Consider the following 13,086-nt stretch of genomic DNA (forward strand, 5'->3'; position numbering starts at 1 on the left):
AGTAATAAATTGTGGGATAAATCATGGGAAAGAGAATAATATTTAATAACCATTAGAGAGAATAATCGGGAGAGATATGCTCACGGTTTTTATGGGATATGGATGGATTACAAAATAAAATTTTAATTCTGAATCTGTTTACGTTTTTTAGTTAAAAGATTATAATGGTAATTAGTAATTTTAAATACAAATATTACAATTATACTTGGGTTAGTGGGCGCTAATAAAAAGGAATCCATTCACAATTTAAAAGAAACCGTCTCCTCAATTCTGTAACTGCTGACAGCTGGCGTATTTAATTTGGCATTAATATTTTAAGAAAAGAAAAGCTGACGAAAAAGATGACAACAGATTTCAATTTTGGCGGAAAAAAGATTGTTTTTTAGCGGGAAAAAGTTACCGTTGAACTCATCTTTTATATAATATACTAGCATATTCGCCCGTGCGTTGCACGGCGATCATTGAAATTAAATAATATTTTAAATATATATATATATATTAATTTAGATAAGTAAGTGTGAATTAATTTTTTTTAAATAACATAGTTCACACTAATTACTCAATAAAGAACCTTAATTAGAAAACACATATTAAAATTTCATTACTTGAAATATAAATTAATTGTTTTTAATTGAGAATAAATATAAATATATAAATTCGTCAAAAATCAAAAGCAAGTAGAAATAATTAGATATCATATAGATATCCTGAGATGTAAAAAATTACTACTTGCATATAATTTAATACTTCATCTGTTCTTGAAACATTTTCATTTATTTCCATTTTTGTCTGTCCTCAAAATATTTTCTTATTTTTGGAAACAATTACACTAATTATTACCCTTACAACTTTTACTTTTTGTGGGACCACTTCTCCACTCATCAAATATACAACTGAACTTTTATTAAAACTTGTATCGCCTCCCCTTAGGAAGATGTTTCAAGGATGGAGAAAGCATATTCTTTTAATTGAATGCATATTCAAAATCAAATCATATTTACTCGATTATTTTGTTTAAATATCAATTTCAAAAATAAAGTTCCTTTGAGACATTCAATGGGCGAACATCCTCTGCGTTAAAGGTTTAATCTTCACCATCCAATGAGTCCATGTATTAATCGTATAAAATAAGAATAATTTTTCAACCTTTAATTAGATCGTGAAGATCTACGATAAATTCATGACTTTGCTAAATGAATTCATGATGCAGGGTTCAAATCATGTACCATGAATTCATAATTTTTACAACAAATTACAATGTTTCATGGCGAATTCATAATGGACTCATTTTATACGATAATTGTAGTTTGTATTACATGAGAAACATTTTAAAATTACGAATCTGAATTTTTTAGACAAATCAAATGCAATGAATGTTAAATTAATGATAATTTAAATTTTAAGAAACTGTAATTTTAATTAAATATAGTATAATCAATTAGATCAATTTTGTTAAATATAGAATAATCAATTAGATTAAAAAAACTGTAATTAATTTAACCTTATGTAAACAATCAATTAGATCAATTTTTTTTTATGTAGTAAAATATTATATAATAAAATTTATATTATACGGAGTATTATAAGTTGGCCCAAAATTAAGGTAATTTTTAAAGAAACAAAAAATAAATAAAATAAATAAATTCCTAGTAGTGAGTGGTAGATAGGGTGCTAAACATTATTATTATTATTTAAATGATACTCTAATAACTCATCCATTTTGCCGATAATTCAGGAGCATGATTAACTTCCGCAAAAAACTCAACACAAAGACATTAAAATTTATCTCAAGCATATGTAACGCAAAGTTTGCTAATTTGAATGGATTGAGATAAATTTTAAAAAATGGCGGTAATATTTTACCGTTAAAAACTCCTTTTTCATATATATATAGATAGATATAGATATATAGATTATGGATTGGTAGATGATAGATGGTAGATGGGCCTTATTTTTTTATTAATATGGACCGGTAGTTTAGGATGGGCCTTATTTTGAGGGGAATTAATTTGAGTTTTTAATTAAAATTATTTAAACTAATTAAATAGTTCTTAGTTATCATATAAAATATGACTATTCAATTCAAAAAATTAAATTAAATTAAAATATGACCTTTTTCATTTTATTTTATTAATTATACAATATAAAGAAATAAAATAATACTACAAAGTTTCATATTACAACATTAAATTAAACTAGATATTAATAATATAAAGAGTACATGACATACTGTAATTTCAAATTCAAAACAATAACAACGATGTATGCTACATAGTCAATTTGAAAATAATGAAATTATCTAATACTTTAGGAGTTTTGGATTCTTTCAATTATTCTTTTTATTTAATAAATGGTTAATTTTAGGATTTGAAATTTGTTTCTTAATAATTAAATTATCTAATAACTAATACTTTATTTAGTATAAAATATTGATTGTATAGTTATAATGATCCATTGTGCAATATTGACAAATATATAAGTGTGATTGTAAAAGTATAAAAAGAATGTTAACAACTAATATTTCGTCCACTTCTAAATGAACACATGTCTTCTTTTTTGTCAATACAAAAGTCGTACTTACTCTTGAAATTTTAAAAATTACTCCATATTGTTTTATGTTATGGATTTGGATTCTTCGAGTATATTTTAATTTTATTCTTATCAGATATATACTTTATAGCATACATCTCAAAATATTATATTTATAAGTTATGTTTCATATTTATATTTATTTATTTAAAATATTATTTAATTCGGATGCTCGCCGTGCATCGCACGGACGGGCATTATTTAATTCGGATGCTCGCCGTGCATCGCACGGACGGGCATACTATTACTATATAATAGACCTAGTACTGTATAAAAGACCTAGTACTATATAAAAGACTAGTTAAACGGTAACTTATTGTTGTGAGTGAAGTTTGTGAATCTCACTGCTATAAATGAAAGTGAAAATTATATTGTGGACATACCAAAATGTCAAAAGTGAAATTGATATCGTGGACGAAGGGCGTATAATTTTTTCGTTATCAATTAATCTAATTCATAAATAATGACACTTTGACATTTTTACATAATTTAAAATTTTAAAAAATAAGTAAATATATCGTGGCTCATGCATCGCACGGGAGGCCGTACTAGTTGGGTAGAAAAATGTTAGATTTTGTATTTTTAAAATAAAATAAGTGATGTGGATGTAAATTGCCACGTAAGATATGTATTTTAAAGTTAATTAAAAGCTCCAAAATTGCAGGGATTTTAAACACTGAATTTTTAGATATGCCACGTGGAACCTTGAAATAAGGAGAGCGCAAGAATCACTAATCGTATTATATAATGATTGAGGTTTAATGGATAATGGGCTAAAAATATGTCATTGGGCCCTCATAGATTCTCTTAATACAAATATAGGTCCACACCTCCCTTAATCAGATATTGGTATAAGGGTGGTTCTATTCATAGCCCCCATTTTACTCCTTATAGCCCCTCTTTTAAAATATTAATAACAATTAATTAAGAATTTACTATTCTACCCTATATTTTATAGCCCCCAAATTAAACTAATTTTAAATTTTAAATAAATTTAAAAGAATAAACACGTATAGCCTCTATCGTAATCTGAAAATATTTATAGCCCCTATATATAAACCCTGAAAAAAATTGTATAGCCTCCAATTCAGATTATGATAATCACATAAAATAATCGTTGCAAACATCAAGTTCGATTATTCTGAAACTTCTTTAGAATTCTACGATGAAAATATTGGACGAAAATTCTGAAATCAAACGTGATATACAGGTAAATCTCCCGAATATATTTAGAAATATACGTATGTTATTCTGATTCTTTATAACTGCAGTTTGATTTTTAATATTACGCCTTCTGCTTAATTAATTGTTGTTGAGGCGGCGCTTTAATGTGAGAAGCGGTGATTCTAAAATTAATTATTGCCTCAGTTTTCAAAACTAACTAATTGTTAATAGCCGCAATTGTTGATTATAACCTCAAGTTTGACCTTTTACCTTTTCTGATATATAGCCTTCCCTCAATATCATCAGGATTTTGCTTCATCATCATTGCGGCTGTTATTACATATTGTGTGCTTGTGTTGCTGCTGTTACTCTGATTATTGTTATTATCTCGATATATATATATATAGCCAGTGGCGGTTCTGAGGGTGTGCGGAGTGGGCGACCGCACAGGGCCCCGAAAAATTGAAGGCCCCTGATTATATATAGGTCTGTATATTTATATATACTTAAATAATTGAAAAATAAATAACTTTATTAACTAGTTTAGTGGAAAGATGCTCTCTTCAAATTATGTGGAATCTTGTTGATGTAGGTTCGATTCTTGAGAGTTACAATTTTACATTTTTATTGCTTTGGGGCCCTTTTCCTTCATTAAGTGGTGTGTGAAATTGATGATGAAAGTGTTATTAGTGATTTTGTTTAGTTATAATTTTATATTTTTATTGCTTTGGGGGCTCTTTTCCTCATTAAGTGGCGTGTGAAATTGATGATCAAAGTGTTATTAGTGATTTTGTTTCAAAATTTACAAGGAGAGCAACACTTCTCAAGTAAATATTTTAGTTTTTACATGCTTATTGTGTAATAAAATAATAACAATAATAAAAATTATCGCTCGGTAATATATATATTTTTTTGTTTTATATTTTTGATACATTTTTAGTTATAAAAAGAGCCCGATTTTAAATTTCGCACCGGGCCTTCCGTAGGTTAGCCCCGCCCCTGTATATAGCAATCATCATTAGTCATCAATATCATCTCGTTGTCGTCGTTGTGTGCTTCTGTTGCTGCTGCTACTCTAATTATTGTTATTATTATTATCATCTCAATATATATATATATATATATATATATATATATATATATATATAAGTTTAGCAATAATTATCAAAAGCAATCAAATTTAGTGTCTTCGCATGCAGCAACAACAGATGTTGCGCCATTGTCAATTTATATATATATAAGTTTAGCAATAATTACCAGAAGCAATCAATTTGAATTTGGTGTTTTCGCATGTAGATCTTGTGTCATTGTCAATATATTATTGCAAAGTTCTTAAATTAGTTTGAGTGATTTACTTTTATGTGTAAATACGATAATGGCTAAAGATGCATCACATAAATTTTACTCCCTCTGTCCCCAAAATAAGTTCCTCTTTGGGGACGGCACGGGTTTTAAGGAAAATGGTAAAGTGTATTGATAGTGGAAAAAAATATGTTATAATTAGTATTGGGAGTGGTGAAAAGGTGAAAAAGTGTTATAATTAGCATTGGGAGTGGTGTGAAAAAGTGAAAAGTAAGAATAAATAAAGTATTATTAGTGGTGGGGTAGTTGTCCAAAAATAGAAAGAAATAAAGAGGAACTTATTTGGGGGACGTCCCAAAATGGAAAAGAGGAACTTATTTCAGGGACGGAGGAAGTATATGATAGTTTTTAAATTATTAATTTGTTTTTGTAAGATTATTGTATATAAATAATTTTTTAACTTGTTACTAACCATGAATGATAGGTGGTTGATTATCAAGATCAAACAAAGTTGCTGGATTATGTTAATGCCTTTTATACTAATAAGGTATGTTGATAATTTATGTAAAAATAATAATTAGATCTATCAATTGAAATATAACACTATAAAACTCATGTTACAGGTTTTTAATAGTAAAGAAGAGTTAGTTTTATGGGCGAGAGAACTGGAAAGAAATTAGGCTACATTATTATCATTTTATCTTCTCAATCTCAAAATGGTGGAAGGAAAGCTAGATTACGGCTTGGTTGTGAGCGTAGTGGGACATATAAGCCTTTTAAGAATACTTCTATGATGTCTCGTAGTGGAACCGGTACGAAAAAGATTGGTTGTCCATTTATGTTGCAGGGAGTGAAATTACAAAATGATGATGATTGGCTTCTAAAAGTTATAAGTGAGTCCCATAATCATCCACCTGCAGAACACTTGGAGGGTCACTCATTTGCAGCAAGACTAAATAAGGAAGAAAAGACTGTGCTGTTTGACATGACGAAAAATATGATTAGGCCAAGGAACATACTTATGACCATAAAAGAGAAGAATAAAGAAAATGTGTCAACAATGAAGACGATAAACAATGCTCGTCAAAAATACAGGATTGTTGAAAAAGCTGGAAGATCGCAAATGCAACAACTTATGAGAAAGCTGAATGAGTGTAAATATGTGGAATGACACAGGAGCAATAATTTCACCGATTGTATTAAAGACTTGTTTTGGGCACATCCTGCATCCGTTGATATTTTGCATTCCTTCCCATCAGTGCTGATTATGGATTGTACCTACAAAACTAATAGATACGGTCTTCCGTTATTAGAGATAGTTGGTGTGACATGTACAGATCTAACTTTTTCTATAGCGTTTGTCTATATGGAATCAGAGCGTGAAGAGAACTATACATGGGCAATGGAGAAGTTAAAGGGTCTCATGCGACCAAATATTATGCCAAAGATAATTGTAACTGATAGAGAGTTAGCACTGATGAATTCTATTAGAAGAGTGTTTCCAGATACTACGAATCTCTTGTGTAGATTTCATATCACGAAGAATGTGTTTGCCAATTCAAGAAAATTGTTTGAAAGCAAAAAAAAGTGTGATGCTTTCTTGTCAGCTTGGAACAAAATTATGTTTTCCTCGTCTGAAATTGATTATGACCAAAATTTAGAATCTCTTGATAATGATTATAAAGATTATCCGATAGCTTTGAAATATATCAGAGATGTATGATTGACACCACATAAAGAGAGATTCGTAGCAGCTTGGACAAACAAAATCATGCACTTTGGAAATTTGACAACAAACAGGTAATATATTTATATTTCAATTTAATGTATCCTGTATTAATTACTGGAAAATGACTATTCCTATTTTGCAATTTTTTGTTCTGACCCTTTGTATTTTATTTTAATTATTATACTTTAATATATCATGTATGGTTATATTTATTTACTTTGTATATATGTTGGCTGTTGTATTAAGTATTAACATATGTTGCATTGTTATATAGTTTTGATAAACTTGAAGCATGCGAGGATCACGAGTTAATGTAAAAATGAGTTGATGTGTTCCCACAACATTCTATATGTACCATGTCAGTCGTGGAAGAAGTTTATAATAAATTTCTCACTAACACCCGTTAATTGAGGATCTAGTATGTATTCTTTCTTTTTTTTTTCTTTCTTTCTTTCTCTCCTTCTTTTTCAGCATTTCCAATACATTTATTTGTTTGGAATTTTGGTGACTTTATTTGGCTCATGTATTTAGTAGATTATTAGTTATGCTTCCCTTATTCAGTTTAATTGCATTTTAATTTTATAGCATGCGCAGCTAATTATTGTTCTTTACTTAAAGAAAATTTTGATGCCATTTTATAAGTTGTGATTAATTAATTAATTTATATATAATTTTTTTTGTAGAGTTGAGAGTGCACATGCAAAGTTAAAGAGATCCCTCGGTTCATCTCAGAGTGATTTTGAAAGTTCTTGGAATACAATTAACTCTATGATTGAGACGCAACACATTGAAATCAAAGCTTCATTCGAGCAAAGCCTGAATGTGGTAGAACATAATTTCAAGCCTGCATTGTTTCAGAGAGTTGCGGGGTTTTGTTTCTAGGAAGGCGTTAAATTCGATTCTTAATGAGTCAAAACGAGCGAATGATATTGGAGTTGACCCATCTTTATGTAAGTGCATTATCAAAAGTACACATGGATTGCCTTGTGCACATGAGATTGCTGAGTGCTTGAGAGATTCTCGCCCGATTTCTATTTCAAGTATTCATCCTCACTGGTTGAAATTGAATTTAGAAAAAACCCAGTGTACTAATGAATTCGAGGTGAGTATTGATGATGAAATAAATACGATATTATCGTGTTTTCATGCTTCTGATCAAACAGGAAAGTTAATGTTGAAAAGAAAGTTAAGAGAGCTTGGAAATCCGACAACAACTTTTCTTACTCCACCATTGCAAAAGGCTAAGACCAAGGGACGACAATCCTACAAAAAGTCTGACTCAACTCGTCGTGATCCTTCATACTTTGAAATTGTTGAGACATTAGCTTCCGAGCATGAAGCAATGCTTAGTGCAAAATCAGTTACCACTAAAGAGCGAGCAAAATTAACAGTGAAAAGATCTAACCGCACAATGCATTATTTGGATTCTTTTCCATTATATATACACCAACATGTTCGTAATATAACTGATGTGGAAGCAGATGGACATTGTGGTTTTCGTGCAATTGCAGGTCTACTTGGCTTTGGGGAAGATAATTGGTCAAAGTTCGGGGAGAATTGGTTGAAGAATTATGCAGTCATCGTTCTTATTATGTGAAGTTCTACGGGTCAGTGGAAAGTGTTGCTGAATTGTTGGATGCTTTATCTTTTTTTCAACTCCAGCCCCATATAAAAACTGGATGAGTTTACCTGATATGGGTCACTTGGTTGCTACGAGATATAATGTGGCACTAGTTCATATTTCTAAACAACAATGTTGCACATATCTTCCTCTGCGATCTAGTCCACCGCCACAATCGCAACATAGGGTAATAGCGATTGGATTCGTAAATGGCAATCATTTTGTACAGGTATTTTAAATTTTTCTTAATTTATGATGGTCTCACATTCATTCTTTTAATTATGATTATTTTAATTTTTTGTAGATTCTGTTAGACCATGCTGCACCAATACCTCCAATTGTGCCTAATTGGAAATATTGGCGACTTGACTCAGCTGTAGGATGTGATGCTCCATTTTTAGGTCGAATCAAAGACTTCAAAGCACTTATCCCGACTTTAGGGAGTGGAGAAGTCATTGACTTAAATGATCCATGATATACATTGTTTCTTTTTTAGATTTGTGGTTTAATTTTAAATGATATTTCGAATTGTGTTATTTTAATATTAAAGTCACGAGTTCTTGTAGATGTTCACGAATTTGAATGTCCTATCTTGTTTTATATATTTTTGTTTAATACTTTTCAATGTTGAGATATGAAATGACTTTAATTGAAGAATATATGTGAAAGTGCTTATGTTTGACATGCTTCTATAATGTTTTTCGGCATTTGTAATAGTCAAAAGTAGAAGGAAACAGGTTGTTTCCTGATTTTTTTTATCTTATTTAATTGAATAGTATATAAGATGATTAAGACCCTTAGCTTGTCAGATTTTGTGTGTATTATATTGCTTTTATGATTCCATGGGAACAAAATACATGTGTTTCTGATCATATGAACATGTCTGGGATGCATTAACCACGCATTCACATATCTCATATAAAATTTTATCTGAGTGGAACACACTGCATGCTTAGAAGCTTTTATTACATTGTTTAAAATGTTGCAATAGATTTCGAGCCATACTTTCTTTTTGATTGTCGCTCACTTTGCCTCAGTGAAGCTGCCCTCTCTTTCTTGGCTAGCACAACGAGCCTAGCAGCAGGTTTCAACACTCCAGGTTCTACAGGTTCTGCTGATGATCCTCTTGATGCTTCTGTTCTAGATGGGAATGCCCCACTTTTCAACATAGCCACAAACATTTTAGCCCTTTTGAGCCTCTCGGCTTTCAGCTTCTGCACTTCTGTCAGATTTGCATTAGAAGAATCATCCCCTCCTGCAACTTCATGAGAAGCTGTTCCAGCAATTGTCTTTGGCAACATTGCAGAGATATTGCAACTTCCACTTTTATCAGACTTTTCACCGGTACTAAATGGTAGCAAGGGCTGAAGACTGCCTGAACTTGCAGGCTGCCCCTCCTCATTTCTAATAGCATTAGTATGCGAATTTGAGGCAGTGTTAGTGATGTATCGCAAACCAGAGCTCTTAATTCCTTTTGTGGCAGTCTTAAGGATAGCAGCTGTTGCAGCTGCATCTACAGTAAATCCACATTCTTGGGATTCTTCTCTGTCTCTTGTGCATCTTTCTTTGATTTGCCAATTACCATCTTTAACTTCTCTTTCCTATCAGATTCAAATGGCACATCACAAAGATCAGAAGTGGAGTGTGAATTTTCGTTTTCTTTGAGCATAGAAGCTTTTCTGCTAATCCCACGTCCACCTAGATCCTCCTGTCCGGGATAGAGACTCTTGCCATTTACTTTTGACTGCAAAACAATAAGAGACTATAATAGGAATGCCATGCCATTTTTGTAAACATGTCAACCAAAAATAAAAATACATACAGGATCTTCAAAGTAGCACATGTGCAGGTTTGAGACATTCAGACATACATAATTTTAGGCTCTACTTGTTTATTTCAATGAACCGCATACACTATGTCAGTGTAGGTAGTATATAATTTAGATTGAAGAAATTTAGTCAAGCTTGTTCAAGCATAAAATACCCAAGCTTACAAACTAATGAGACTTTAGCACTATATCAGTTCCAGCTGGAACTATTTTCGACCTTAACTTAAAAGAGGCTTATTAAAAACCCTGGGATGTTTGTTGTTAGCAAGACACAAGTTATATGGTTAATGAAAACAAAAGTAAAATTATCAATACTTTAAAGTACTATATATTCAACCAAAAATATTTGAGGCAGTCTACCTCAAATATTTTTTGGTTGAATATATAGAGTAAAAGAACATGACAAAAGCATGCCTATATTACACGTAATTTAACAAGAAGCATACAACGTACATGATTTATGAAACTATTTCAGGGAGAGCACGCAAAAGGATGAACACAAGAGCATATGATACATTTTAATTTCTGTCAGTTCATATGCTGCATTGGATAAGGAAGATGGGGGTGTTGGAATGACGGTACCTCCTGAGCTGCCTCGAGGGCTTTTAAGTAGTAGGGATGATACTGATTGGATGAAAGAAGGAATGGAAATCACTCAAGCTTACTATCTTGCTCAAGTATTGTTGCCTCAAACTGCCTCCCATTTCTCATAACCTCAGAAAACCAAAAAGAAGAAAACAAATTAAACTGCAAGATTAAAAATTATAAAGAATAATCTCAATATAACAACGATAAACTGAAGGCACGGCACTAGCTGTGTCACACATCACTCGTCATCGGAATTAGTAAACTGACACTCAAAGAAACTTCTATTTTCCTAATCTCACTTGCACCGCCCTTTGTCATGACATCAAAGGGACAGAAGGTGCCTGTGTACGGCATACATCGGTGCAAACTTGGTAAATTCGTACCTTCAAGCGCTTGCAGTGATCGATCGGATCCTAATAATTCAATGCAATTGGCTGATCAGGTCCAAGAACCTCACCAGAAGCAAGCTGAAAGATCAGAAAAATTTATTACTCAAAAACTTGTAAATACTTCACAATGAAGCCTTCATTTCTGCATTGATTGTTCAATAGAATCCCAACTTATATATTATTGGAGTAAAAAAAATTCTTACTTTGAAGAGAAGATGATTGGATATCATCCCCGCAACACCAGAGAAAGCAATGTTAACCAACTTCTTCCGTGACTTCGTCTCCTTTTCCTACCAACGACACACACACACACACAATAAAAAAACGTGCATCCGCACATTAGGACATCGGTTCTGATCTAAGTAAATGAAGCAATGTAGTAATGTCTCAAGAGTTTTACATGATGAAACATTCAATCTTCACTTATTCCCACCATTGATCTACTTCCAATATTTGTATATTACCTAAATTATCTTGGCTTTATTTGAACTAGTTCGATTACATACTCAAAACTACTAATTCTAGCTCTCAAAACCTCGTAAACAAACAATTAAGTCTAACAAAAAAGAAACAGTGGAAAAACACATGAGGATTATGTCGAGCGCAGTGTGTGCAATAAAAAACTCACAGCTTTGAGATCATAAGTGAGACAGAAAACCCCATAGCACTCAGCGTTCTTCTTCATTTCCCCTAACTTCACCGTCGCCGGCGCTTCAACTTCACTGCAGAAAGGCATCAACTTCAACTTCCACTCAATCAAGAAAACCTCAAAAACAGAATTCTGCAGGCAAAATGGACTTACTTGGAAGTGACGGAGCACCTAATTCTCGAGTTCTGAACAGCCCAGGAGGTTTCCCAACGGTTGGTGACTTGTGGCGACAAGTATCGAAGCAAAATCAGACTCAAATTCAAGATAAAGTTGAAGTCTTGAAGCCGAATCAGACCACAATTTCGGCCACAAAACCTTCCGAACCAGCTAACACGACGGCGAATTCATCGTCGGAATCTGCCTCTGGAGCCAAGAACATCTCTGCAAATGGTTAAAAGGGAATTGTGGAAAAGGGTGTGCCCAAGAATCTCACTTCTTCTTTGATGAAGAAACAGAGCAATGGCACAAATGTTGAGAAAAAAGGGACAGATGATTTGATTAAATCTTTGATGAATTGTGATTTCTTTTATGGGGGGGGCTATGAACGGATAAATGGGAGAAGGGAGGCTACGAATTCTTCAATATGAAATGGGGGAACGGATAAATGGGGGAAGGGAGGCTATGAATTCTTCAATATGAAATGGGGGTTATAAAATTGAAGTGATAATTAATTTAAAGTTTAATAAAATTTGGGGCTATAAAATATAGGGTAGAATAGTAAATTCTTAATTAATTGTTATTAATATTTTAATAGAGGGGCTATAAGGAGTAAAATGGGTTCTATGAATAGAACCACCCAGAGCAGCTTATTGTCCTAGGAACAAGATTTACACAAAGTGTACCTTGAAGCCTAATCATCCAAATAATAATATATGTAGGTATAAATTAAAGTAAAATATTGGACTATACAGTAGTACAAAGGCAAAGAATAAGATATATGTAGATAGTTATTTCAGTGAGAAATGGTTCAAGCTTATTCTATCTAAGGGGACACTTATTTTGGAGAATTAGGTTTGCTACATAAAAATAGTAAGGTTAATTCCTTATTTAGTTTGATGGATTGCAACTTTAGAATATCCAAAGATCCTTGATTATTTTTATACTTCAAATTAATTTTGCTTGATTCTTATCTCATGAAAATAATGGGATTGAAGATATTCTATTTTTGAGAATAGAAATATTTTTTCTCAAAAAAAGAGAATAAAAATACTCAATCTTATTACTATA

The 13,086-nt window shown here is 31.8% G+C and overlaps 1 long non-coding RNA gene across 1 annotated transcript; it reads right to left on the minus strand.

Moving 5' to 3' along the window:
* Positions 1–9,294: 9,294 nt before the first annotated feature.
* Positions 9,295–12,501, minus strand: LOC130998994 (uncharacterized). Its single transcript, XR_009093369.1, has 6 exons — positions 12,013–12,501; positions 11,839–11,932; positions 11,414–11,500; positions 11,205–11,288; positions 10,816–10,947; positions 9,295–10,149 (listed from the first exon to the last, which is right to left on the minus strand). It is a non-coding gene; the product is annotated as an uncharacterized LOC130998994 (long non-coding RNA).
* Positions 12,502–13,086: the final 585 nt, after the last annotated feature.

This window comes from Salvia miltiorrhiza, chromosome 8 (genome assembly GCF_028751815.1).
Source record: "Salvia miltiorrhiza cultivar Shanhuang (shh) chromosome 8, IMPLAD_Smil_shh, whole genome shotgun sequence".
NCBI classification, from domain to species: domain Eukaryota; kingdom Viridiplantae; phylum Streptophyta; class Magnoliopsida; order Lamiales; family Lamiaceae; genus Salvia; species Salvia miltiorrhiza.